Source organism: Bubalus kerabau, chromosome 6 (genome assembly GCF_029407905.1).
Source record: "Bubalus kerabau isolate K-KA32 ecotype Philippines breed swamp buffalo chromosome 6, PCC_UOA_SB_1v2, whole genome shotgun sequence".
Classification (NCBI taxonomy): domain Eukaryota; kingdom Metazoa; phylum Chordata; class Mammalia; order Artiodactyla; family Bovidae; genus Bubalus; species Bubalus kerabau.
The window spans coordinates 12615139-12639902 of record NC_073629.1 but is presented as its reverse complement, the minus strand read 5'-3'; the positions used below and the strand labels follow the sequence as shown (position 1 = coordinate 12639902).

At 41.4% G+C, this 24764-nt stretch overlaps 2 pseudogenes; both read left to right on the top strand.

Moving 5' to 3' along the window:
- The first annotated feature begins 426 nt into the window (after positions 1-426).
- On the top strand, positions 427-3329 carry LOC129654578 (T-cell surface glycoprotein CD1a-like; annotated as a pseudogene).
- A 17755-nt stretch (positions 3330-21084) lies between these two features.
- On the top strand, positions 21085-22918 carry LOC129655890 (T-cell surface glycoprotein CD1a-like; annotated as a pseudogene).
- Positions 22919-24764: the final 1846 nt, after the last annotated feature.

The window sequence follows — 24764 nt, the reverse complement described above, 5'->3', positions numbered from 1 at the left end:
CTGGGTCGTCCCAGTGCACCAGCCCCAAGCATCCAGTATCGTGCATCGAACCTGGACTGGCAACTCGTTTCACACAAGATATTTTACATGTTTCAATGCCATTCTCCCAAATCCAAATAAGACTTGGTCCATAACAGTTAGATTGGGGAAGATGAACAGGATGGAAGCTGGTGACAAGGAGAGAACTTGGAAGCCAGAGAAGAGAGTCAGAACTGGAAGAGAAATGAGCATTTGGGTAGGCGGTCTTGGGATTATGGAAGGAGCAGATTGTTTTTTGTTTTTTTTTTTCTTTCTTCAGACAGTGAATAAAGGGAAGGTTCGTTGGTAAGAGAAGGAAGTCAGAGTAGTGGTGTTGTGTGGTAGGTTTGCTTAGAACAGAAATCAAAGACCAACTTTTCTGAGAGAAAAAAAACATCTGCAAATGAGATGCTGTTTCTGCAACTTCCATTGCTCCTGGCTCTCCTCGTGGGTGGAGACAATAAAGAGAATAAGAACTCTGTTCCAAAAGGTAGGTATATGTGTGTGTGTGAATGTGTGTGTGTGTGTGTGTGTGTGTGTGTGTGTGTGTGTATGTGCGCATGTGCATACCTGTGTGTATGGGGTGGTTTCCCAAACCAGAAGATTAAGAATATCAGCCTAGTTTCATTCTGAGCATCCCTGACCCAGACCCCTGTGCTCTCATAGCACATAGGGCTCTGGGGCAGCATGTGCCTGCTGAGATACCTTGCCTTTCATCTAGATTCTGAGTTTCCTTTCTTTGGCATCTTTCATTCTCCAGTCTCTCCTTCCCAATGCCCCTCCTCATTGTCTTTGTTCTTTTCCCACAGACTTTCAGGAGCCCGTTTCCTTCGAAGTCATCTGTGTCTTATCCTTTCACAACAGTTCTTGGGTGCAAAGTCTGGGCTCAGGCTGATTGGGTGAGTTGCAGACTCATGGCTGGAAGAGCAACCCTGGCACTATTATTTACCTGTGGCCTTGGTCCAAGGGCAAATTTAGCAATGAGGAGTTGATGGAACTGCAAAGTTTTTCTCACATGAGCTTCATTTGATTTGTTCAGGCATTTTATAGCCATGCCAGGAAATGGCAATTTGAATGTAAGTTCATTTTCCTTAACAGGGATTGGGGATATGGTAGGGGGTGTGTGGGTTTTACTGAGTTTATTTCTCTAAAAAACAACCTCCAATCAATTCTGAAACTTAACTCTCCAAACCATAGCATTGCAATTGTATCCTTTTGGGCAGAGGGTATAATCCAGACCCTGATTTCGTAGAAGGTTCAAGACTTCTGCTATTTACGGACTCCTCTCTCATTGACTGCAGGCTTGTGCTTTATTATCTTGCATCTTGGTCACTTGCAAGAGCCCCTTTCCCCAGTTTCCAACTAGGCATCTATGTCTATATATTCAGTGTTATCTATTGCATTTCATTCATCCTGGGTTATTTTAACCCCCACTTTCTCACATTAAGTCCTTCCTTATTCTCTTGCTCACATAATTTACACTGCCTTCTTTAAATATTTTACCCTCTTCCTTATGTCATCCATCTCTTCCTATATTCCCAGTTGCCAATAATTCCCCTTTCTCTGAATATCTGATGAAACCAATCTTGCTTCATTTCCTCAAATCATCTGAAATTCTCCCTTCTGTTTCCATCATCCTTTGATTAATTTTATCTTTTTTTATGCACTCTTTTCTCTAATTTTTTTTGCCAGATCCCTTTGAGGTACAGATAGCAAAAGGCTGTGAGCTGCAAGCTGGGGAAGCCCCAGTAAGCTTTATGATAGTTGCTTATCAAGGATCAGACTTCTTGAGCTTTCAGAACAAGTCATGGGTGTCCTCTCCAGAGGGTGGAAGGAGGGCTCAGGTCCTCAGAAGATTATTCAATTTGTTCCGAGGAACCCAGTTAATAATACACAAGCTCCTCAGTGATACCTGCCCACGTTTCCTCTAGGGTCTTCTTGATGCCAGGAAGGCATATCTCCAGAGACAAGGTTAGTCCCACACCCTTTTCCATTAATATTTTGTTCTAAAATCATACCTTTTCTTTTCCTAACAAGGAACTAAGAGGGGGAGGGGATAATGGGTGACAGTCCTAGATATGGGAAAGTGAAAGTTGCTCACTTGTATTTGATTCTTTGCAACCCCATGGTCTACTACAGTCCATGGAATTCTCCAGGCCAGAATATTGGAGTGGGTAGCCTTTCCCCTTCTCCAGGGGATTTTCCCAACCCAGGGATTGAACCCAGGTCTCCTGCATTGCAGGTGGATTCTTTACCAGCTGAGCCACAAAGGAAGCCCAAGAATTCTGGAGTGGGTAGCCTATCCCTTCTCCAGAGGATCTTCCTGATCCAGGAATCAGGCCAGGGTCAATGTGGGAAAGTGTGTCTATCTCAATTGATGTGAAAATCTGAACTTCTTGGTTTGCATTAGAGTCCTCATCTGACTATCTTCCCTGTCCTTTGCAGTACGACCAGAGGCCTGGCTCTCCCTTGGCCCCAGTCCTGACCTGGCCAACTGACGCTGGTTTGTCATGTCTCTGGCTTCTACCCAAAGCCTATTTAGGTGATGTGGATGCGGAGTGAGCAGGAGCAACAGGGCCCTCAGAGAAGTGATGTCTTACCTAACGCTGATGGGACATCGTATCTTCGGGTTTCCTTGGATGTGGAAGCCAGTGAGGCATCTGGCCTGAGTTGCCCGGTGAGGCACAGCAGGACATCATCCTCTACTGGGGTGAGGAAAAACTGGAGCCCCGCTGGGATGGGAATAGGTGGTTCTTAAGCAGACTAAGAGAGCCAGGTGAAAAATTGGGGATTCTAGGGACTCCAGACCCAAAAAGAATAAAAATAAAATAAAAAAATATAGAAGTTGAAAATGAGAACTCTAGAGACATAGGGAAATCTTGAGGTTAGATGAAGGAGGGATGAGAGAAGAAATAGGGAAGAAGGAGAAGGTGAGGTGACACTCCAGTAACAAAGGAAGAGCACAGAAATGCAGTAAAACAGTGGGTGGGTTTGTGAGGACACCTGTGTGTGTCCTGTCCACAGATCATCACAGCTCTGTGGGCTGGATGGCCTTGGCAGTGAGTGTGACCCTGGTGCTCATGGCAGGTCTTGCATTTTGGCTTTGGAAGCACTGGTGAGTTCTTTGTGTGCATCCTTCCTGCCCCTTTTCAAGTGTCCACTTGTCTGTCCATCCTTTTTCTTCTCTCTCTCATCAGTTTTCCTCTTTCCAGCCCTCTTCCTTCTTAGCAGTCATTTCTTACCTCCACTCCATCTTTGTTCTCATTAGGACACACCATGAATCCCCAAACTCTGTTCTCCCTTTGGAATGAGATCCCAGCTGCACAGGAGCTCAGGACACATCTAAACAGACTTAGGTGATGATGGCCTTTCCACTCTCCTTACAGAGAGTTTTTAGTTGTTGTGATTTTCTGCTTTATGATCAGCTGTCAATGAAGCTAAATGCATTTTTGCAGAATTTGTCATTCTAACCTGTGTTTGGGATTTTAAATTCTGAATGGAATAAGGTCCTAGGATCCTTCACGTATTCAAATGTGAGTGCATCATCAGGCTTATTTCAGATGTTACTTCCTCCAGAGGGTCTTCCCTCATTCACAAGTGGAAGCTGTCTCTGCCTCATCTGAACTGCCATTGTAATTTAACTGAACTTTTAAAAATCCTCCTCACGTTAGACCCTTTGTTGTAGCTATTTATTTCCCCTTTCCCTTCTATTTTATAAGCTTTTGAGAACAAAGTCCATGTCTTTTTACTATTTGTATCTATGGCAAAATGTCTTATCTGTATGTAGTATATTGTAAGTAAAAATCTGGGCTGAATTTATTCTGAATTTATGATCTTAAAAACATTTTTTTCCTTTCTGTCATCTTTGTAGTAGTTGATACATCTGATGCTCTTCTGGTTAAAGGTCTTTTCACTTGGCCAAGGGACTGCACTTAGTGATCTTAGTTTTTAGTCATTTCTCTGAGCTCTTGAGGAGAAACAGTTTTATATTTGACCATTCTTATTTTTTAACTCTAGAGATTAATTTGGATGAAAATATTTCTTTATATTGAGAGTCAATTGTACTGCAAGGATATCAAACCAGTCAATCCTAAAGGAAATCCATCCTGAATGTTCATTGGAAGGACTGATGCTGAAGCTGAAGCGACAATACTTTGGACACCTGAGGCGAAGAGTGTACTCATTGGAAAATACCTTGATCGTGGGAAAGATTGAGTGTAGGAAGAGAAGGGGATGACAGAGGATGGAAATAGATGGATGGCATCACTGACTCAATGAACATGAGTTTAAACAATTGTGAGATAGGGAAGGACAGGGAAGCCTGGGCATGCTGCAGTCCATGGGGTCGCAAAGAATTGAACATGAGAGTCATTGAACAAATTGATTTATAAGTATTCTAAATAAAAAGCAGAAGGCAGAATGTAGGCTCATATTATTTAAAATATTTCAGTGATAAGGAACAGAGTTATCACCTTGCTAGACATATAGAATCTTGGACCTCAGCTGAGACTTCCTGAAACACAATTTGTATTTCAGAAAAATCAGCAGAGTTTATAAATGCATTAAAATTTGAGAAGTACTGATATTGGTGATATCCACAGCTGGGTATTGTTTTTGCTTTGGCTCCATCCCTTCATTCTTTCTGGAGTTATTTCTCCACTGATCTCCAGTAGTACATTGGGCACCTACTGACCTGGGGAGTTCCTTTTTCAGTATCCTATCATTTTGCCTTTTCATACTGTTCATGGAGTTGTCAAGGGAAGAATATTGAAGTGCTTTGCCATTCCCTTCTCCAGTGGACCACATTCTGTCACAATAGACTGGTTCCAAATAAGAAAAGGAGTACATCAAGAAAATACCCATAATACCAGAACTGTCACCCTGCTTATTTAACTTATATGAAGAGTATACCATGAGAAACGCTGGGCTGGAAGAAGAACGAACTGGAATCAAGATTGCCGGGAGAAATATCAATAACCTCAGATATGTGGATGACACCACCCTTATAGCATAAAGTGAAGAGGAACTCAAAAGCCTCTTGATGAAAGTGAAAGAGGAGAGTGAAAATGTTGACTTAAAGCTCAACATTTAGAAAACGAAGATCATGGCATCTGGTCCCATCACTTCATGGGAAATAGATGGGGAAACAGTGGAAACAGTGTCAGACTTTATTTTTAGGGGCTCGAAAATCATGGCAGATGGTGATTGCAGCCATGAAATTAAAAGACGCTTACTCCTTGGAAGGAAAGTTATGACCAACCTAGATAGCATATTCAAAAGCTGAGACATTACTTCGCCAACAAAGGTCCGTCTAGTCAAGGTTATTGTTTTTCCTGTGGTCATGTATGGATGTGAGAGTTGGACTGTGAAGAAAGCTGAGTGCCAAAGAATTGGTGCTTTTGAACTGTGGTGTTGGAGAAGACTCTTGAGAGTCCCTTGGACTACAATGAGATTCAACCAGTCCATCCTAAAGGAGATCAGCCCTGGGTGTTCTTTGGAGGGAATGATGCTAAAGCTGAAACTCCAGTACTTTGGCCACCTCATGTGAAGAGTTGACTCATTGGAAAAGATTCTGATGCTGGGGGGGATTAGGGGAAGGAGGAAAAGGGGACGACAGGGGATGAGATGGCTGGATGGCATCACTGACTCGATGGACGTGAGTCTCAGTGAACTCCGGGAGTTGGTGATGGACAGGGAGGCCTTGCGTGCTGCAATTCATGGGGTCGCAAAGAGTCGGACACGACTGAGCGACTGAACTGAACTGAACTGAACCCCAAGATTATGAGATATTTTCTTTAATCTATAGTGCTCAAACTCGAGTGGATGTGAGCATCAACTGAAAGGATTTTAAAGCAAATGTCGCTCTCTGGGACCTACCTCCAGAGTTTCTAATTCTTTAAGTCAGGCAAAAGTCCTAAGAATTAATTTTTTTTACAATTTCCAGATGATGCTGATTCTCTTGGTCTAAGGATTTGACTTTGTAAATCACTGTACTATTATATCTTTGAGAAGCTTAACTATTTTCCTTTTTACTAAAAGTAAATATGTAGACTATACCTGGACTTGATTTTTGTGTGTAGTATGAAATAGGGGTAAAGTTGTATTTTTCAGTATTATTTAATTGATTAATAACACTACATACAGTACCAGTTGTATTGTAATTTAAGTGTCCATATGTATTATGGGCATTTTCTGGACTCCTTATTCTGGTCATTTCTTGCATAAATCTACCCATTTGTCAGTGCAATGTAGTAAAGTGATCTTGGTTACTCTAGTTTGTAATAAATCTTGATAACCACTAGAGTGAGTTTCCCCTACTTTTCTCATCTTCTTTAAGTGCATCTTCTGAAAGGAAAGGAAAATATAATGTTGACCTTCAGGCTTAATAAATAAATGTCAGACATCTCTACATTTTAGAAAACAGAGTTGTCTATTTCAGTGTAAACATAAACACTGGGGCAACAATTATGAACAAGAAAACAATAGAAAATTAAAACCTTTTTGAAGTTAGAGGTTACTTTCAGAAGCTATAGCAACGTGTGTGAAGTCTGCATATCTATGACCTCTGTTAAAAATTACATTTGAAAGTCAATAAGACTTTGAAAAGTGAAAGAGATAAAGTGAAGAGGATTTTGAAAGTGAATATATCCAGTGTTATAGCCTGAACCGTGTCTCTCTAAACACGGTTGAAGCTGTAATAACCAGTGCTTCAGAACACAGCTGTATTTGGAGGGAGTGCCTTTACAAAGGCAATTAAATTAAGACAAGGCTGTTAGAGTGGGCCCTAATCAAATCTGAATGGTATCCTTACAAGAAGAGGACATTTGGACACACAGAGAGTCAAGAGGGATGTGTGTGCATAGAGGAAAGATGGTGTGGGGACACTGATGTGAGAAGATGGCCATCTACACACTAAAGAGAGAGCCTGTGGGAAGAGGCAAACCTGCTGACACCTTGACCTTGGACTTCTGGCTTCTAGATCAGTGAGAAATAAATATCTGTTCGAATCGCCCAGTCTGTGGTACCTCTTATGGCAACACTAGCAAGCTAAGAAATACATCCAGTGTTGGCAGAGTCTTCTTTTAGATGACTAGGTATTAAGCAAAGTAGGCAAGTAAACAAGCAAATAAGCATTACAGGATAATAGGTAAAAACTTAGCATTTGCAGAACATGTTAGAGACAAATCAAAGTTTTCTTAAAATATTTTTTGTAGAGGATACTCTTAAGGAGAACTCTGAGTAAATATATAGCAAAGGATGTCTTCATCTGCTTTCTATCTGAATATAAGGGTCCTCAGAATAAAATGGGAAAAAAAGTATTAAATGCAATCGGTACAAGAAAAGGTACCCAACAGATGTGCTATTATCCTTCTTATGTAGTGATTGCTGAAACAGCTAAGAGCCATTAAGCAGTTGACCAAGCAAATGTGCTTTGTTCAAGATTCTCATCAGGTTCTTATGGAGGAGTTAAAGTTGATATCTAACAGGTGAGGTGTTATATAGGTGTTCGTCATGTAGGTTCAGCTCAAACCTTCTTGATATCTTCATCAATTTATGAATTAAAAACCACTTGAAATATCCTCATGGATATACAGAATCTCTGTCCTACATGATTATTGCAGCCAGTGTTGTGGGTTCTGAGTGAGCAGGACCATGTAAGCAGTTCAGATATAGATAAAATTAATTTAATGAGGTTCATTCATTCCTATACTTTCTCTCATAAGAGAAATATGACTCTTTACATTTATGGTTGGTTTACATGTTTCTTTCTCTAGAGTATGACCTTCTTTATTTTACTCTTTCTCATCTTAGTGTTCAGCACATCCTTTGGCATTTATTAAATACTAGTTGAATTATTAAGATATAATTGAAATCTAAAAGAAAGAAACTTTGCTTAAATGGATTTGTATTCTCAAGTTGCCTACAATTTTCTGTTGTTTTCTTCACTGTATAAATGAACATTATTTGTCAAGTTCATTAATATGCCTTGGAGCTTTTCTTTTTCTTGAATCTAAAGATTTATCCCTTTCATTAATTCTACAAAACTCTCAGCCATATTTCTTTAAATATTTCCTCTTCTCATTACTTGCTTTGTCTCTAATGAAATTCCTATTAGACTTATACTGGATTTCATGTTAGTCTTCATCACTCTCAACTTCTTCGTTCATATTCAACAGCTCTTTAACTTTGCACGGTGCTATAGGAAATTCTTTAGCTTTCCCAATATAGAAATAATTAAAAATTGCTTTTTCTATTGGTTGCTGAATACATGTGTCAATATTTTAATTATAGTGTTTAGAATAGTTATTTTTATAGGCTTAGTACGCCTGGTATTTTTTGATGTCTCTTTCTCTGCTGATATTACTTCTTTTCATATCTTTAAGCTTTTAAAATATTAATATAATTTCCTTTATGTGTGATTTCTTGAGGGATCTAACCTATATTTGCTTGCCTGCCAACTTTCTTTTTGCTGAATTCTTTCTTTCTGTGTCATGTAATTTTGGATTGGGGAAATTAAATGTTGGGAATTCTCTGATGGTCTAGTGGTTAGGATTGGGCCCTTTCAAGCCCAAGGCTCAGGTTTGATCCCTGGCCCAGTAACTAAGATCCTGCAAGTGACACAGCCCACATTTTGTTTTAATTGATTGGATTGTGATTTCTAGAATCACACATGAGAAATATTTCTGATCTCTAGTATCAGATTTGTGATGAGCAATTCGGAGAATGAGAATCAAACAAGTCAATGTTCAGTGAATACACAGCCAGGCAAACTTTCTTCCCTGGATTAATTAATGGATTCTTTCTAGTTCATCTTGTCACTTAGAAGACTGTATAGCAGGAAACTCAGTTGCAAATTTCACCTTATTTGTCTGGTCTCAAGGCCCTGTTTCCTGATACAATTAACCACAATAGTCAAATCCTTATGGAACCTACGCGTTGTCTTGCATGCTCAAGTATCATTTCCTGTTCGCATCTCTGGGTTTCCATTTCTTCTATGCTTGGTTCCCTTATTTCTTCATGAATGCAGCTATGTATTTAAAAAAGAATTAAAAGACACTTTTTATCTTGAATTCTGGATCTTTTGGAGCTATGTAGTGTGCCATCTTTCCAGAAATAGAATCCATAATTGCATTTTATGTATTTATACACTGGAACCCACAGTAGTAGATATAATGGTCATTTGAGTTAAATTCACCCATTACAGTCCATTTTAGCTCTCTGATTCCTAAAATGTCAATATTTACCCTTGCCTTCTGTTTGACCACTTCCAATTTGCCTTGATTCGTGCATTCAAGGTTCCTATGCAATATTGCTCTTTATAGCACTGGACTTTACTTCCATTACCAGTCACACCAGCAACTGGATGTTGTTTTTGCTTTGGCTCTGTCTCTTCATTCTTTTTGGAGTTATTTCTCCACTGATCTCCAGTAGCATATTGGGCACCTACCGACCTGGGGAGTTCATCTTTCAGTGTCCTATCTTTCTGCCTTTTCTTACTGTTCGGGGTCTTCCCTGGTGGCTCAGAGGGTAAAGTGTCTGCCTGAAATTCGGGAGACCTAGGTTGATCCCTGGGTTGGGAAGATCCCCTGGAGAAGGAAATGGCAACCCACTCTAGTATTCTTGCCTGGAAAATCCCACTGACAAAGAAGCCTGGTAGGCTACAGTTCATGGGCTCGCAAAGAGTCAGACACAACTGAGCGATTTCACTTTCACTGTTCATGGGGTTCTCAAGGCAAGAATACTGAAATGGCTTGCCATTCCCTTCTCTAGTCAGCCACGTTTTGTCAGAACTCTCCACCATGACTCGTCCATCTTGGGTGGCCCTACATGGCACTTCCAGATGTTCAAGCTGGGTTTAGAAAAGGCAGAGGAACCAGAGATCAAATTGCAAACATACACTGGATCATCAAAAAAGCAAGAGAGCTCCAGAAAAACATTTACTTCTGTTTTGTTGACTGTGCCAAAGCATTTGACTGTGTGGATCACAACACACTATGGAACATTCTTCAAGAGATGGGAATCCCAGACCACCTGACCTGCCTCCTGAGAAATCTGTATGCAGGTCAAGAAACAACAGTTAGAACTGGACATGGAACAACAGATTGATTCCAAATCAGGAAGGGAGTCCATCAAGGCTGTATATTGTCACCCTGCTTATTTAAACTTAAATGCAGAGTACATCATGAGAAATGCTGGACAGGATGAATCACAAGCTGGAGTCAAGTTGCTGGGAGAAATATCAATAACCTCAGATAAGCAGATGACACGACCCTAATGGTAGAAAGCAAAGAAGAACTAAAGAGCCTCTTGATGAAAGTGAAAGAGGAGGTTGAAAAAGTTGGCTTAAAACTCAATACTAAGAAAACTAAGACTATGACATCTGGTGCCATCACTTCATGGGAAATAGATGGGGAAACAGTGGAAACAGTGACAGAATTTATTTTTCTGGGCTCCAAAATCACTGCAGATGGTGACTGCAGCCATGAAATTCAAAGATGCTTGCTCCTTGGAAGGAAAGATATGACAAACCTAGACAGTCCATTAAAAAGCAAAGACATCACTTTGTGACAAAGATCCATATAGTCAAAGATATGGTTTTTCCAGTAGTAGTGTAAGGATATGAGAGTTGGACCATAAAAAAGGCTGAGCACTGAAGAATTAATGCTTTTGAACTGTGGTGCTGGAGAAGACTCTTAAGAGTCCCTTGGGCATCAAGGAGATCCAACCAGTCCATCCTAAATGAAATCAGTCCTGAATATTCACTGGAAGGACTGATGCTGAAGCTGAAGCTCCAATACTTTGGCCACCTGATGTGAAGAACAGACTCATTAGAAAAGACCCTAATGCTGGGAAAGTTTGAAGGTGGGAGCAGAAGGGGATGACGGAGGATGAGATGGTTGGATGGCATCACCAACTCAATGGACATGAGTTTGAGTACACTCTGGGAGTTGGTGATGGACAGGGAAGCCTGGCGTGCTGCAGTCCCTGGGGTCACAAAGAGTCAGACACGACTGAGCGACTGAACTCAACTGAACTGAACACTGGAATCCAAGAATCACATGATAAAACAGTGCTTTAGATTTGAAAATGACTCAGAAAGAAAGGTGAGATTAGGTTGTAGGGTAGGGACTATGAAAAGATGGAGAAGAAGACCAAGAGTTGAGATAAAGGCTTAGTGGAGAATGAAGGGAAGACACAGAACAATGAGAGAGGAGGGAGACGCAGAGTAGTGAAAGAGGAGAACACACTGGTCAGAAGGTGTAGGAGCATAGTAAGGCACAAAATTGTTGGAACCAAACGTGTTGCTGGACATATTCAGTTCTTTTCACTTAATCATGTTACAGATAAGAAAACTAAGATCAGAATGCTATGATCGCTCCAATATACTACTATATCCAGCAAGTGTCTATCCAGGAGTTTATCTTGCTCTCAGTCCAAAGCTCCTCTTGAAGTGTGAAGTGACAGTCACTCAGTCATGTCTGACTCTTTGCCACCCTGTGGATTGTAGCTGGCCAGGTTCCTCTGTCTATGGAATTCTCCAGGCAAGAATACTGGAATGGGCAGCCATTCCCTTCTCCAGGGGATCTTCCTGACTCAGGGATCAGACTGGGATCTCTCTCATTGAAACCAGATTCTTTACCATCTGACCACCAGGAGTGCAAAGTATTTGCTGTGAGGGATGAGAAGCAAACAGACCAGATGCATGAAGCCAGAAAAGTGAAGGGGAATCTTGAAGCAGAGTGGGAGGGAAAATGAGGCCAGTGAAAGGCACATCATTGTAAGAGGCAGTGGATTTCTTTAGCAGGGAAGCTCAGGTTTCTTTTGGTGGGGAGGAGATGTAGGATAAGCCTGTGAGATAATGTAGGGAGGGGAGCTCACACCTTGGTCCTGAGGGGATGGAATTAAAGAGCTAGATTGTGTATGGAGGAGCACCAAGAGACAATTGTTAGAAAGAATATGAGATTGCTGGTGGCCTAAGCACCAATGATTTAAGTCTTGACCAATGCATCAAGAAGGATCCTCAGGGAGGTCTGGTGACCCAGGGAAGAATACCGGACTCCCCTAGGATATCCAGCCAACTTTATTTATAATTAAGGTATATCCCAGCATGCTCAGATTTCTCTTCTAGGTTTTGCTGGCCCACCCTTAGTTCTTTTCCTTCTTTTTTCCCTCTCTGGTCACAGTCATCTCACTCCTGCCCCCACCTTATCCCTTGAGTTTGGCTTTCAGTTCTGTTTTTTCTCAGCTCCCCCATTTCTCAGTATTTCTCAGTCAGCTTCTGAGAAACCCCTATCATTTCTCCTCCTTCAGAGCTGCCCTTCATCCACCATAGCTGGGTGTATGCTCAGGAGTGGTGCTCCCTGGGAAGCTTCAGGTCCACAGTGGGGCCACAACTCAAGTACCAGCTGCTTCCTGCTCCCTGATTAGGACCAACGTTGCCCACAGAGGTGCGATGAAGAATCAGGGGCTCTGCCCCACTTTTCTCTCCAATCCTCCTCCTGCTCCTCCCTCTCAGCTTCCTTTTCTTCCTCCTCCCATCCCAGCCTCTACCACTCTCCTCCTCTTTCTTCTTGTTCCTCCCTCCTCCCCTCTTCTTTCTCTTCTGGGCTTCCTTCTCTCCTCCTCCATCTGTTATGTCCTTGGTCTCTTTGCCTTGCTCCTAACCTGTTGTTTCCAGTCTCCATTCCTCAGGTAGTTAACTCCTCTTCCTCTTCTTCCCACCCAAACTCAAACTACCTCCTCCTTGCTTTCCCCCAGTCTACAGTGAATTGTATAAGCACTGGTGGCTACAGAATTTTGGAGTCCAGCACCAAATATAAATGAGGGACCTCATATTTAAAAAGCAGGGGGAAAATGCCTTTCCTGGTTCTCTTGCAGGCTTGCAGGCTTTGGTATTTCCTTTGTTCTCTTGTATCAATGGAAAGTTCCTTTGTGTGGTTCTTAAAGAAGATTTATGGTCACACTGTTGCCTCTCTTGCATCAGTGGAAAGTTCCTACTACTCCTTGCTCTCTCACCTGCTTGGAAGAGAAAGTAGGGGCATTATCTTAATCTGGCTCTGTCTTATTCTTAAGGGACTTGGGTCTTCTAAGTGTTCCCACATTGCTCTCAGCATGATGTAATCTCTAATAGGTGAGGACAGGCTCTTTTAGCGTCCCTTCTCCACTTTTCTCCTTCCTCCAGCTGCTGTGTGTCTTCACCCGTGTTCTGAAGACAATAGAATTTTCTTCCCTTCCCCTCCCATGCTCCCAGCCTCTCTCCTTTTCCGAATGGGAGATAGTGGGGGCAAGATCTGGTTGGGACTTCCTGCCTTTCTCAGGTCTCAGGCTTGTACTGTGAGGAAGGATTTCTCTGGTCTACATACTTGATTCCAGTCTTTCAGGAGCCCTTGGTGAGGTACATGGAAAAAAGTGAATTTCCCTTGTCTGTGGATCCTAAGGGTTTTATACATTCACACCAGCCTTTAGGAATTTATTAACAGTTTTAGCTGAATTATTCTTACTGTCTTGTGCAGCATCTGGCATCTGTCCCAAATAAACAAGGATTTGCTTTTCTTATTTCCTTGGAGGAATATGTCTTTCCTTAGGTTTTGGGTTAATTGGTGGTCCTGATACATCAGTATTGTGATGGTTTCAAGAAAAGCTGTGATTTTGCTTATCCAGCTTTTAAAAATTATAAGTATTCAAGTGCAGCTCTTTCCATCTTTCTATTTTCTAATCTTAATTTTCCATTCTTTGAATTAGCTCAAGATAATTTCTGATTAGTTGTATACCAAGAAATAAGAAAATAAATAGCCTAAATGCATCTATCCAGGTGATAAGTAGCATAAACAAATATTTAAGAGACTTTGCTGCTGCTAAGTCGCTTCAGTCATGTCCGACTCTGTGCGACCCCATAGACGGCAGCCCATCAGGCTCCACCATTCCTGGGATTCTCCAGGCAAGAACACTGGAGCGGGTTGCCATTTCCTTCTCCAATGCATGAAAGTGAAAAGTGAAAGTGAAGTCGCTCAGTCGTGTCCGACTCTTAGTGACCCCACGGACTGCAGCCTACCAGGCTTCTCCGTCCATGGGATTTTCCAGGCAACAGTATTGGAGTGGGGTGCCATTGCCTTCTCAGTTATAAACACCATGAATGAGGGAAATCAGCATTTCCAGCAGAGAGCAGCATATGATAAAGCAAGCATGGAACATTCAGGGACGACCAATAAGAAGAGAATCTTGTATAAATAACTCCAGAATACTCTATTCACTTTACTTCCCACATATTATTACTAGTTTCTTATTATGTGTTGACCTAAAACAAATAGATGACCAGATGTATCCCCATACAAGATGGGTTTATTCAGGAAGAACAGAGAATTGCAATTTGGCATCTGCAATCATGCTGAGCCATGTGAAATCCTGAGAACCCCCACTTTGGGTTTCCTGACTTTACTTAATTGAGGTTTTTGTTTATTAATTTTTACATCATTAATAGAGACTTACAGCAGGATCCTTTGTGTAAACACCATACTTATTAGCATGTACTTTAGTCCAAAAAACAAAACAAAACAAAACCCTAAAGTTTCTCATTTCATCAAGTAAGGTTTTTTTTTTTGCTGTTGTTCAGTTGCTAAGTCAGGTCTGACTTTGGGACCAATGGGCTACAGAACACCAGGCTTCCTGTCCTTCACTATTTCCCAGAGTTTGCTCAAACTTATGACCATCTCATCCTCTGTCACCCTTTCTCCTTTTGCCTTCAATCTTTCCCAGCATCAGGGTCTTTTCCAGTGAATCAGCCCTTTGCATCAGGTGGCCAAAGTCTTGGAGCTTGAACTTCAGCATCAGTCCATCAAATGAATATTCAGGGTTGATTTCCTTTAGGATTGACTGGTTTTGATCTCCTTGCTGTCCAAAGGACTCTCAGGAGTCTTTTCTAGCACCACAGTTTGAAAGCACCAGTTCTTTGGTGCTCAACCGTCTGTATGGTCCAACTCTCACACCTGTACATGATTACTGGAAAATCCATAGCTTTGACTCTATGGAGCTTGGTCAGCAAAGTGATGTCTTTGTTTTTTACTTGGTAATTTCTTTTTTTTTTTTAATTTTATTTTATTTTTAAACTTTACATAACTGTATTAGTTTTGCCAAATATCAAAATGAATCCACCACAGGTATACATGTGTTCCCCATCCTAAACCCTCCTCCCTCCTCCCTCCCCATTCCATCCCTCTGGGTCGTCCCAGTGCACCAGCCCCAAGCATCCAGTATCATGCATCGAACCTGGACTGGCAACTCGTTTCATACATGATATTTTACATGTTTCAATGCCATTCTCCCAAATCTTCCCACCCTCTCCCTCTCCAACAGAGTCCATAAGACTGTTCTATACATCAGTGTCTCTTTGGCTGTCTCGTACACAGGGTTATTGTTACCATCTTTCTAAATTCCATATATATGCGTTAGTATGCTGTATCGGTGTTTTTCTTTCTGGCTTACTTCACTCTGTATAATAGGCTCCAGTTTCATCCACCTCATTAGAACTGATTCAAATGTGTTCTTTTTAATGGCTGAGTAATACTCCATTGTGTATATGTACCACAGCTTTCTTATCCATTCATCTGCTGGTGGACATCTAGGTTGCTTCCATGTCCTGGCTTTTATAAACAGTGCTGCGATGAACATTGGGGTACACGTGTCTCTTTCCCTTCTGGTTTCCTCAGTGTGTATGCCCAGCAGTGGGATTGCTGGATCATAAGGCAGGTCTATTTCCAGTTTTTTAAGGAATCTCCACACTGTTCTCCATAGTGGCTGTACTAGTTTGCATTCCCACCAACAGTGTAAGAGGGTTCCCTTTTTGTTTTAACTTTCCTTTCAAGGAGCAAGCATCTTTTAATTTCATGGCTGCATTCACCATCCACAGTGATTTTGGAGCCCAAGAAAGTAAAATCTGTCACTGCTTCTACTTTTTCCTCTTCTATTTGCCATGAAGTGGAAGGAAAGTTATGACCAACCTAGATAGCATATTCAAAAGCAGAGACATTACTTTGCCAACAAAGGTTGATCTAGTCAAGGCTATGGTTTTTCCTGTGGTCATGTATGGATGTGAGAGTTGGACTGTGAAGAATGCTGAGCGCCGAAGAATTGATGCTTTTGAACTGTGGTGTTGGAGAAGACTCTTGAGAATCCCTTGGACTGCAAGGAGATCCAACCAGTCCATTATGAAGGAGATCAGCCCTGGATTTCTTTGGAAGGACTGATGCTAAAGCTGAAACTCCAGGACTTTGGCCACCTCATGTGAAGAGTTGACTCATTGGGAAGGACTCTGATGCTGGGAGGGATTGGGGGCAGGAGGACAAGGGGACGACAGAGGATGAGATAGCTGGATGGCATCACCAACTCAAAGGACGTGAGTCTGAGTGAACTCTGGGAGTTGGTGATGGACAGGGAGGCCTGGCGTGCTGTGATTCATGGGGTCACAAAGAGTCAGACATGACTGAGCGACTGATCTGATCTGATCCTATCTGATGGGCCCAGATGCCATGATTTTAGTTCTTGAATGTTGAGTTGTAAGCCAGCTTTTTCACTCTCTTCTTTCACCTTCCTCAAAAGGCTCTTTAGTTCCTCTTCATTTTCTGACATTAGGGTGGTGACATCTGCATATCTGAGGTTGTTGATATTTCTCCCAGAAATCTTGATTCCAGCTTGTGATTCATCTAGCCTGACATTTTGCATGAAGTACTCTGCATATAAGTTAATTAAACTGGGTGAAAATATATAGCCTATGGTACTCCTTTCCTAATTTTGAACAGTCAGCTGTTCCATGTAAGGTACTCATTGTTGACCCACATATAAGTGGGCCTTCAGAAGCATTACTACAAAGCTAGTGGAGGTGATGGAATTCCAGCTGAGTTATTAACTAAAAGAGGATGCTGTTAAAGTGCAGCACTCAATATGTCAGTAAATTTGAAAAACTCAGCAATGGACATAGGTCTGGAAAGGATGTTTTCATTACAGTCAAAGAAAGGAAGTTGAAAGAATGTTCAAACCTTGATTCAATATCTAACTTAATTTCAGTTTCGGCCTTCATCAGAAATGTAATCATAATCAACCATTTTGTAATTTTGAATTGGCACTGATGAGATAATCTTCCAGGTAGGCTCTCTCCACCTTCCAGAGGAAGAAGAGGCAATCTACATGATAAAATTCTTGCCATTCCCTTCCCTTCAAAAATACATCCTGCCCTAAAATAACCCTTTCTTTTCTTTTGAAAATTGCTCCTCTGCAATGAGGTTCGTGACATTGTCCAGGAGACAGGGATCAAGACCATTTACATGGAAAAGAAATGCAAAAAAGCAAAATGGCTGTCTGGGGAGGCCTTACAAATAGCTGTGAAAAGAAGAGAAGCAAAAAGCAAAGGAGAAAAGGAAAGATATAAACATTTGAATGCAGAGTTCCAAAGAATAGCAAGGAGAGATAAGAAAGCCTTCTTCCACGATCAATGCAAAGAAATAGAGGAAAACAACAGAATGGGAAAGACTAGGGATCTCTTCAAGAAAATCAGAGATACCAAAGGAACATTTCATGCCAAGATGGGCTCGATAAAGGACAGAAATGGTATGGACCTAACAGAAGCAGAAGATATTAAGAAGAGGTGGCAAGAATACACAGAAGAACTGTACAAAAAAGATCTTCATGACCCAGATAATCACAATGGTGTGATCACTGACCTAGAACTAGAAATCCTGGAATGTGAAGTCAAGTGGGCCTTAGAAAGCATCACTACGAACAAAGCTAGTGGAGCTGATGGAATTCCAGTCGAACTATTCCAAATCCTGAAAGATGATGCTGTGAAAGTGCTGCACTCAATATGAAAGCAAATTTGGAAAACTCAGCAGTGGCCACAGGACTGGAAACGGTCAGTTTTCATTCCAATCCCAAAGAAAGGCAATGCCAAAGAATGCTCAAACTACTGCACAATTGCACTCATCTCACACACTAGTAAAGTAATGCTCAAAATTCTCCAAGCCAGGCTTCAGCAATATGTGAACCGTGAACTTCCTGATGTTCAAGCTGGTTTTAGAAAAGTCAGAGGAACCAGAGATCAAATTGCCAACATCTGCTGGATCATGGAAAAAGGAAGAGGGTTCCAGAAAAACATCTATTACTGCTTTATTGACTATGCCAAAGCCTTTGACTGTGTGGATCATAATCAACTGTGGAAAATTCTGAAAGAGATGGGAATACCAGGCCACCTGATCTGCCTCTTGAGAAACCTGTATGCAGGTCAGGAAGCAACAGTTAGAACTGGACATGGAACAACAGACTGGTTCCAAATAGGAAAAGGAGTTCGTCAAGGTTGTATATTGTCACCCTGTTTATTTAACTTCTATGCAGAGTACATCATGAGAAACTCTGGACTGGAAGAAGCACAAGCTGGAATCAAGATTGCTGGGAGAAATATCAATAACCTCAGATATGCAGATGACACCACCCTTATGGCGGAAAGTGAAGAGGAACTCAAAAGCCTCTTGATGAAAGTTAAAGTGGAGAGTGAACAAGTTGGCTTAAAGCTCAACCTTCAGAAAACGAAGATCATGGCATCCGGTCCCACCACTTCATGGGAAATAGATGGGGAAACAGTGGAAATAGTGTCAAACTTTATTTTTCTGGGCTCCAAAATCACTACAGATGGTGACTGCAGCCATCAAATTAAAAGATGCTTACTTCTTGGAAGGAAAGTTATGACCAACCTAGATGGCACTTTGAAAAGCAGAGACATTACTTTGCAAAAAAGGTTCGTCTAGTCAAGGCCATGGTTTTTCCTGTGGTCATGTATGGATGTGAGAGTTGGACTGTGAAGAAGGCTGTGCTCCAAAGAATTGATGCTTTTGAACTGTGGTGTTGGAGGACTCTTGAGAGTCCCTTGGACTGCAAGGAGATCCAACCAGTCCATTCTGAAGGAGATCAGCCCTGGGATTTCTGTGGAAGGAATGATGCTAAAGCTGAAACTCCAGTACTTTGGCCACCTCATGCGAAGAGTTGACTCATTGGAAAAGACGCTGATGCTGGGAGGGATTGGGGGCAGGAGGAGAAGGGGACGACAGAGGATGAGATGGCTGGATGGCATCACTGACTCGATGGACATGAGTCTGAGTGAACTCCGGGAGTTGGTGATGGACAGGGAGGCCTGGCGTGCTGCGATTCATGGGGTCGCAAAGAGTTGGACACGACTGAGGAACTGCTCTGATCTGACCACCTTTCTTCCTATAAAAACTCTCCATTTCATACTGTTCCTCTGTGTACCCTTCTAGCTGCTAGAAAGAATGCTGCCCAATTCATCGAATAACGTCCATTAGATCTTCAAATTTACTCAGTGAAAACAGTTTTTTAAACAGGCTATAGATCAAATACCTCAAGGCAACCTCTGAAGACAAGATCCTGTTGGGAAAACAAAAAAGTTAAGGGCCACCATTTTAGCAAATGTTTCAAGGAGGCTGTTTTTTTTTTTTTCTTTGTTGTTGTTTGTTTAGAGTTTATACTTTATAATAAGTCTCAGCACGCCAGGATTTACAATTCTTGTTTTAGATGTTTTTTTCTCCCAAGGAATTTAAAACGTCTTTGAATAAAGTGATTGTATTTTCAGCCACTACATAACACAATTCACAGGTGTAATAGATGCTTGGTTTAGGCAGATGCTAAGTGATTCTTTGGTGAGTGAATATATGTCCATATAGGTCAAATAGAGGAGGTTTTTCTTTACATGTTTCAATATTCCTGTGGTCTTTGTGATGGCTACTGGCTATTCCCTGAGAATAATGAAGAATATGTATCAGTTTATACTGTTTCTCAGAGAACTCATAGGGGATTCTGAAAAAGCTAATAAAGGAACCAAGACAAGTCAGAGATATGAATGAGGTGGGGTGAAGATGAGAAAGAGGAAGAGAATATTTGAGGAAATATTCAGAAAAGCAAGAGAAAGACTAACTGACGGAAAAGTGCAGGGGCATGAGAATATTAGATATGGTGCTAAGAAGATGGTTAGCTTCATTCTTTTATTGTAGGAATGAGAAAAGAGGCCTTACAAATACATTGACTTTCTAACAAGATTTGGTCCATAGCAGTTAAATTATAGAAAGGTGAGCAGAATGGATGTTGGTGACAAAGAGAGAAACTGGAATCCAGAGAGGAGTATCAGAACTGGAAGGGAAATGAATATCTGAGTATGTGGTCCAGGGCTTAGGGAAGGAGCAAGCTTGCTTTTTTCAGTCAGGGAGTAAAGGAAAGGTTTGCCTGTTGGCAGGAAGAGGAAGTCAGAACAGAGGTGTTTTGGGGTAGGTTTGTTTAGAACAGAAATCAAAGACCTACTTTTCTGTGAGAAAGGACATCTGCAAATGAGATGCTGTTTCTGCAACTTTCATTGTTCCTTACTCTCCTCCCAGGTGGTGACAATAAAGAGGGTAAGAGCTCTGATCCAGGAAGGTGTGTGTGTGTGTGTGTGTGTGTGTGTGTGTGCACGCGTGTGCATGCATGTGTGCCTGTGTAATGGTTTCCCCAAGCTGGAGATTGAGAGTTATCAGCCCAGTTCCATTCTAAGTATCCCTGACTCCAGGTCTCTGTGCTCTCTTGAAGGCTGCGTATAACTAACTCTTGGGACCCTGGGGCAGCCAAATGTCCACTGAGATATCGATGGCTTGCCTTTTCTATTATATACCAAGTTTCTCCTCTTTGGTACCTTTCTTTCTCCATTCTCTCTCCTTCCCAATGTCCCTTCTCATTCTTTTGGTTCTTTTCCCACAGGCTTCCAGGAGCCAATCTCCTTCTAATACATTTGGATTTTATGATTTTACCACCATCCCTGGGTACAAAATCTGGGCTCAGCTTAGTTGGGTGACTTGCAGACTCATGGCTGAAAAAGCAGCTCTCACATAGTCATTTATCTTTGGCCTTGGTCCAAGGGCCACTTCAACAATGAGGAGTTAATAGAACTGCAAAGTGTGTCTCACAGGAGATTCACTATAGTTTTGCAGGTATTTCACAACAATGCCAATCAGTGGCAACTTGAATGTAAGTTCATTTCCCTCAATGGGGATTGGGGATACAGTGCGAGGTGTGTGTGTGTGTGTGTGTGTGTATCTCTGAGTTTCTTATTTCTCTAATATACATCCTCCAATCAATTTCCACTCAATTCTGAACCTTACCTCTCCCTACTATAGAACAGCAGTTGGGCAAGGGGTGTAATCCAGACCCTGTCTTTCCATAATTTTCAAGACTTCTGCTACTTATACATTTCCCTCTCATTGACTGCAGGCTTGTGGTTTATTATATTCCAACAGTGGTCACCTGTGACAGCCCCTTTCACTCAACTCTGACTAGATACCTTCAGTTTCCTCACTCTATGATGGACTCCTTAAAGTGTGACTTTCGTCCCCATTCAATCTCTTCAGCTATCTCTATTTACACACTCAATATAACCTATTGCATTCCACTCACTCTTGATTATTATACTCCCCACTGTCTCACTAAGTCCTTCCTTATTATATTATTATCTATTATCTACATCCTTTATATTGCCTTATTCAAACACTTCTCCTTATGCCATTCATCTCTTTCTCAATCTCCAACTACCACCAATTTCCTTTTCTTTGAAATTTTCTCAAGCCAATCTTGCTTCATTTCCTCAAATCTTCTAAACTTCTTCTTTCTGCTTCCAACATTTTTTGATTCACTTTTTCCTTTTAATGTCCTCCTTTCTCTGATTGGTAACTCCTCTTCCCTAGATCCCTTTGAAATACAGATAACAGAAGGCCATTAGTTGCATGCTGGTGAAGCCTCAATAGACTTTGTGTAGTTTGCTTATCAAGGATCAGAACTGCTGAGCTTCCAGACAAGTCATGTTGGTCAGCACACTATTCAGCTTTTACAGACACACCCAGGAAATATATGAGGTGCTGAATGACATCTGCCCATGTTTCCTCTTGGGTCTTCTTGAGGCTGGAAAGGCATATCTCCAGAGATGAGGTCAGTCCTGCACCCTCTGTCCACAAATTTTTTGTTCTAAAATCACGCCTTCTCATCTTCCTAACAAGGAGCCAAGTAGGGGAGTGGATAATGGGTCACGACTGCTAACGGTGGGAAAAGTATGTCCATCTAAAATGACATGAAGCTCTGAACCTCTGAGTCTGTACTAGAATCCTCATCTGACTATTTTCTCTGTCCTATGCAGTAAGACAAGAGGCCTGGCTCTCCCTTGGCCCCAGTCCTGGCCCTGGCCATCTGTGGCTGGTTTGTCATGCCTCTGGCTTCTACCCAAAGCCCATTTGGGTGATGTGGATGCAGGGTGAGCAGGAGCAATAGGGCACTCAGAAAAGTGATGTCTTGCCTAAAGCTGATGGGACGTGGTATCTTCAGGTTTCCTTGGATGTGGAAGCCAGTGAGGCATCTGGCCTGAGTTGCCAGGTGAGGCACAGCGGTCTAGGAGGCCAGGACATCATCCTCTACTGGGGTGAGGAGGAACTGGAGCCCCGCTGGGATGGGAATATGTGGTCCTCAAACATAGAAGGAGAGCTAGATGAAAAATTGGGGGATTCTTGGGACTCCACACCCAAAATGAATAAAAATAAGAAATACAGGAGTTGAAAATGAGAGCCCCATAGATATAGGAAGGAGGTTAGATGGAGTCATCTCTGATGAGGGATAGGAGAGGAAATAGGGAGAAGGAGATTGTTGAGGCAGATACTTGAATAACAAATGAAGAGCACAGAAATGCAGTAAAGCAGTGGGTCAGTTTGAGAGGACACCCTTGTGTGCACATCCATCCACAGATCATCACTGCTCTGTGGGTTGGATCATTTTGGCAGTGATTGTGCCCCTGGTACTCCTAACAGGTCTTGTATTTTGGCTTAGGAAGCACTGGTGAGTTTTTGTGTCCGTTTTTCCTACCCTTTCCCTCAGTCTCCACTTGCTTGCCCATCTTTATTTTCTCTCTCTTTTCTCAGTTTTCCTCCTCCCAGCCCCTTTCTTCTTATCTATCAGCCCCTTCCTTCTCACCTCCATCCCATGTAGAATGACTTCCATCTCTATGCTCATCAGGACACACTTTGAACCCCCAAGCACTCTTCTCCCTTTGGAAAGAGATCCCAGCAGCTCAAGAGCTCAGGACACATGTAGACATAGGACTGTGATGATGACCTTTCCATTCTCCTTGTCTACAGCTGTTTTGGTTGTTGTTTATTTCTACCTAATGATCGATATAAGCTAAATGTAATTTTGCAGAATTATTTTTCTATCCTGTGTTATAAGGCTTTAAAATTCATAATTTAAATTCTGAATGGAATTAAGCCCAAGGGCCCTTCATGTATTTAGATGTGAAGAAACCATCAGGCTTATTTCAGGTATCCCTTCCTGAAGAAGACCTTCCCTGATTCACAAGCGGGAGCTGTCTCTGCCTCATCTAAAGTGCTATCACAGTTTAACTGGATTTTGCTAAATCTTCTCCTCATTTTAGACCTTTTGTTGTGGCTATTTAAGTTCCTTTTCCCTTTTAATTTTTAAGCCTTTTGAGAGCAACATCCACGTCTTTTTACTATTTGTATCCCTGTCAAATTGTCTTACCTGCATGCACTATGCTGTCAGTAAAAGTCTGTGTTGAATTTGCACCAAATTTATAGTCTTCTAAAACTCTTTTACTTTCTGCTATCTTTGTTGTGTTGAGGCATCTGATGCTTGTCTGGTTAGAAGTCTCACTTTGGCAAGAAATTTTGCACTTTCCTAGTTATTTAGTGATTTCTTTGAGTTGAAACAGATGCAATTTTCCATTGACTGCTCTTTTTTTTTTTTAAAAAATTTGTTTTACTGAAGTATAGTTGATTTCCAATGTTGTGTGAATTTCTGCTCTAGAGCAGTGTGATTTATATATATATACACACACACACAAGAATATATAAAAGAATATGATAAGGAATATATTTCATATTACATATATTTTATTTATTTATAATATATTAATTATTATATATCACTTAATTAATATATATTTCATATTCTTTTCCATCATGGTTTATCACAGGGAATCGTGGTCTATTGAATACAGCTTATATCATTATATCACTTATATCATGGTTTATTGAATATAGTTCCCTGTGATATGCAATAAGACCTTGTTTATCCATTCTATAAACAGTGGTTTGCATTTGCTAATCCCAAAATCTCAGTCTATCCCTCGCTACTTTGTTTCTCCCTTGGCAATCACAAATCTATTCTGTATGCTTTAGAGTCTGTTCCTGTTTTGTAGATAAATTCATTTGTGTCATAGTTTAGATTCCACACATAAGAGATATCACATCGTATTTCTATTTCTCTTTCTGACTTACTTCACTCAGTATGATAAGCTGTAGGTCCATCCACGTTGCTGCAAATTGCATTATTTCATTCTCTTTTTGTGGTCGAGTAGTGTTTCATTATATACATGTACCACATCTTTATTCATTCATCTGTTGATGGACATTTACCTTGTTTCCATATCTTGGCTATTGTAGGTAGTGCTACTCTGAACATAGAGGTGCATGTGTCTTTCTGGATTAGAGTTTTGTCTGGGTACATGCCCAGGAGTTGGACTGCCAAATCATGCTACTGCTAAGTCACATCAGTCGTGTCCGACTCTGTGCGACCCCACAGACAGCAGCCCACCAGGCTCCTCTATCCCTGGGATTCTCCAGGCAAGAATACTTGAGTGGGTTGCCATTTCCTTCTCCATTGTCTGAAAG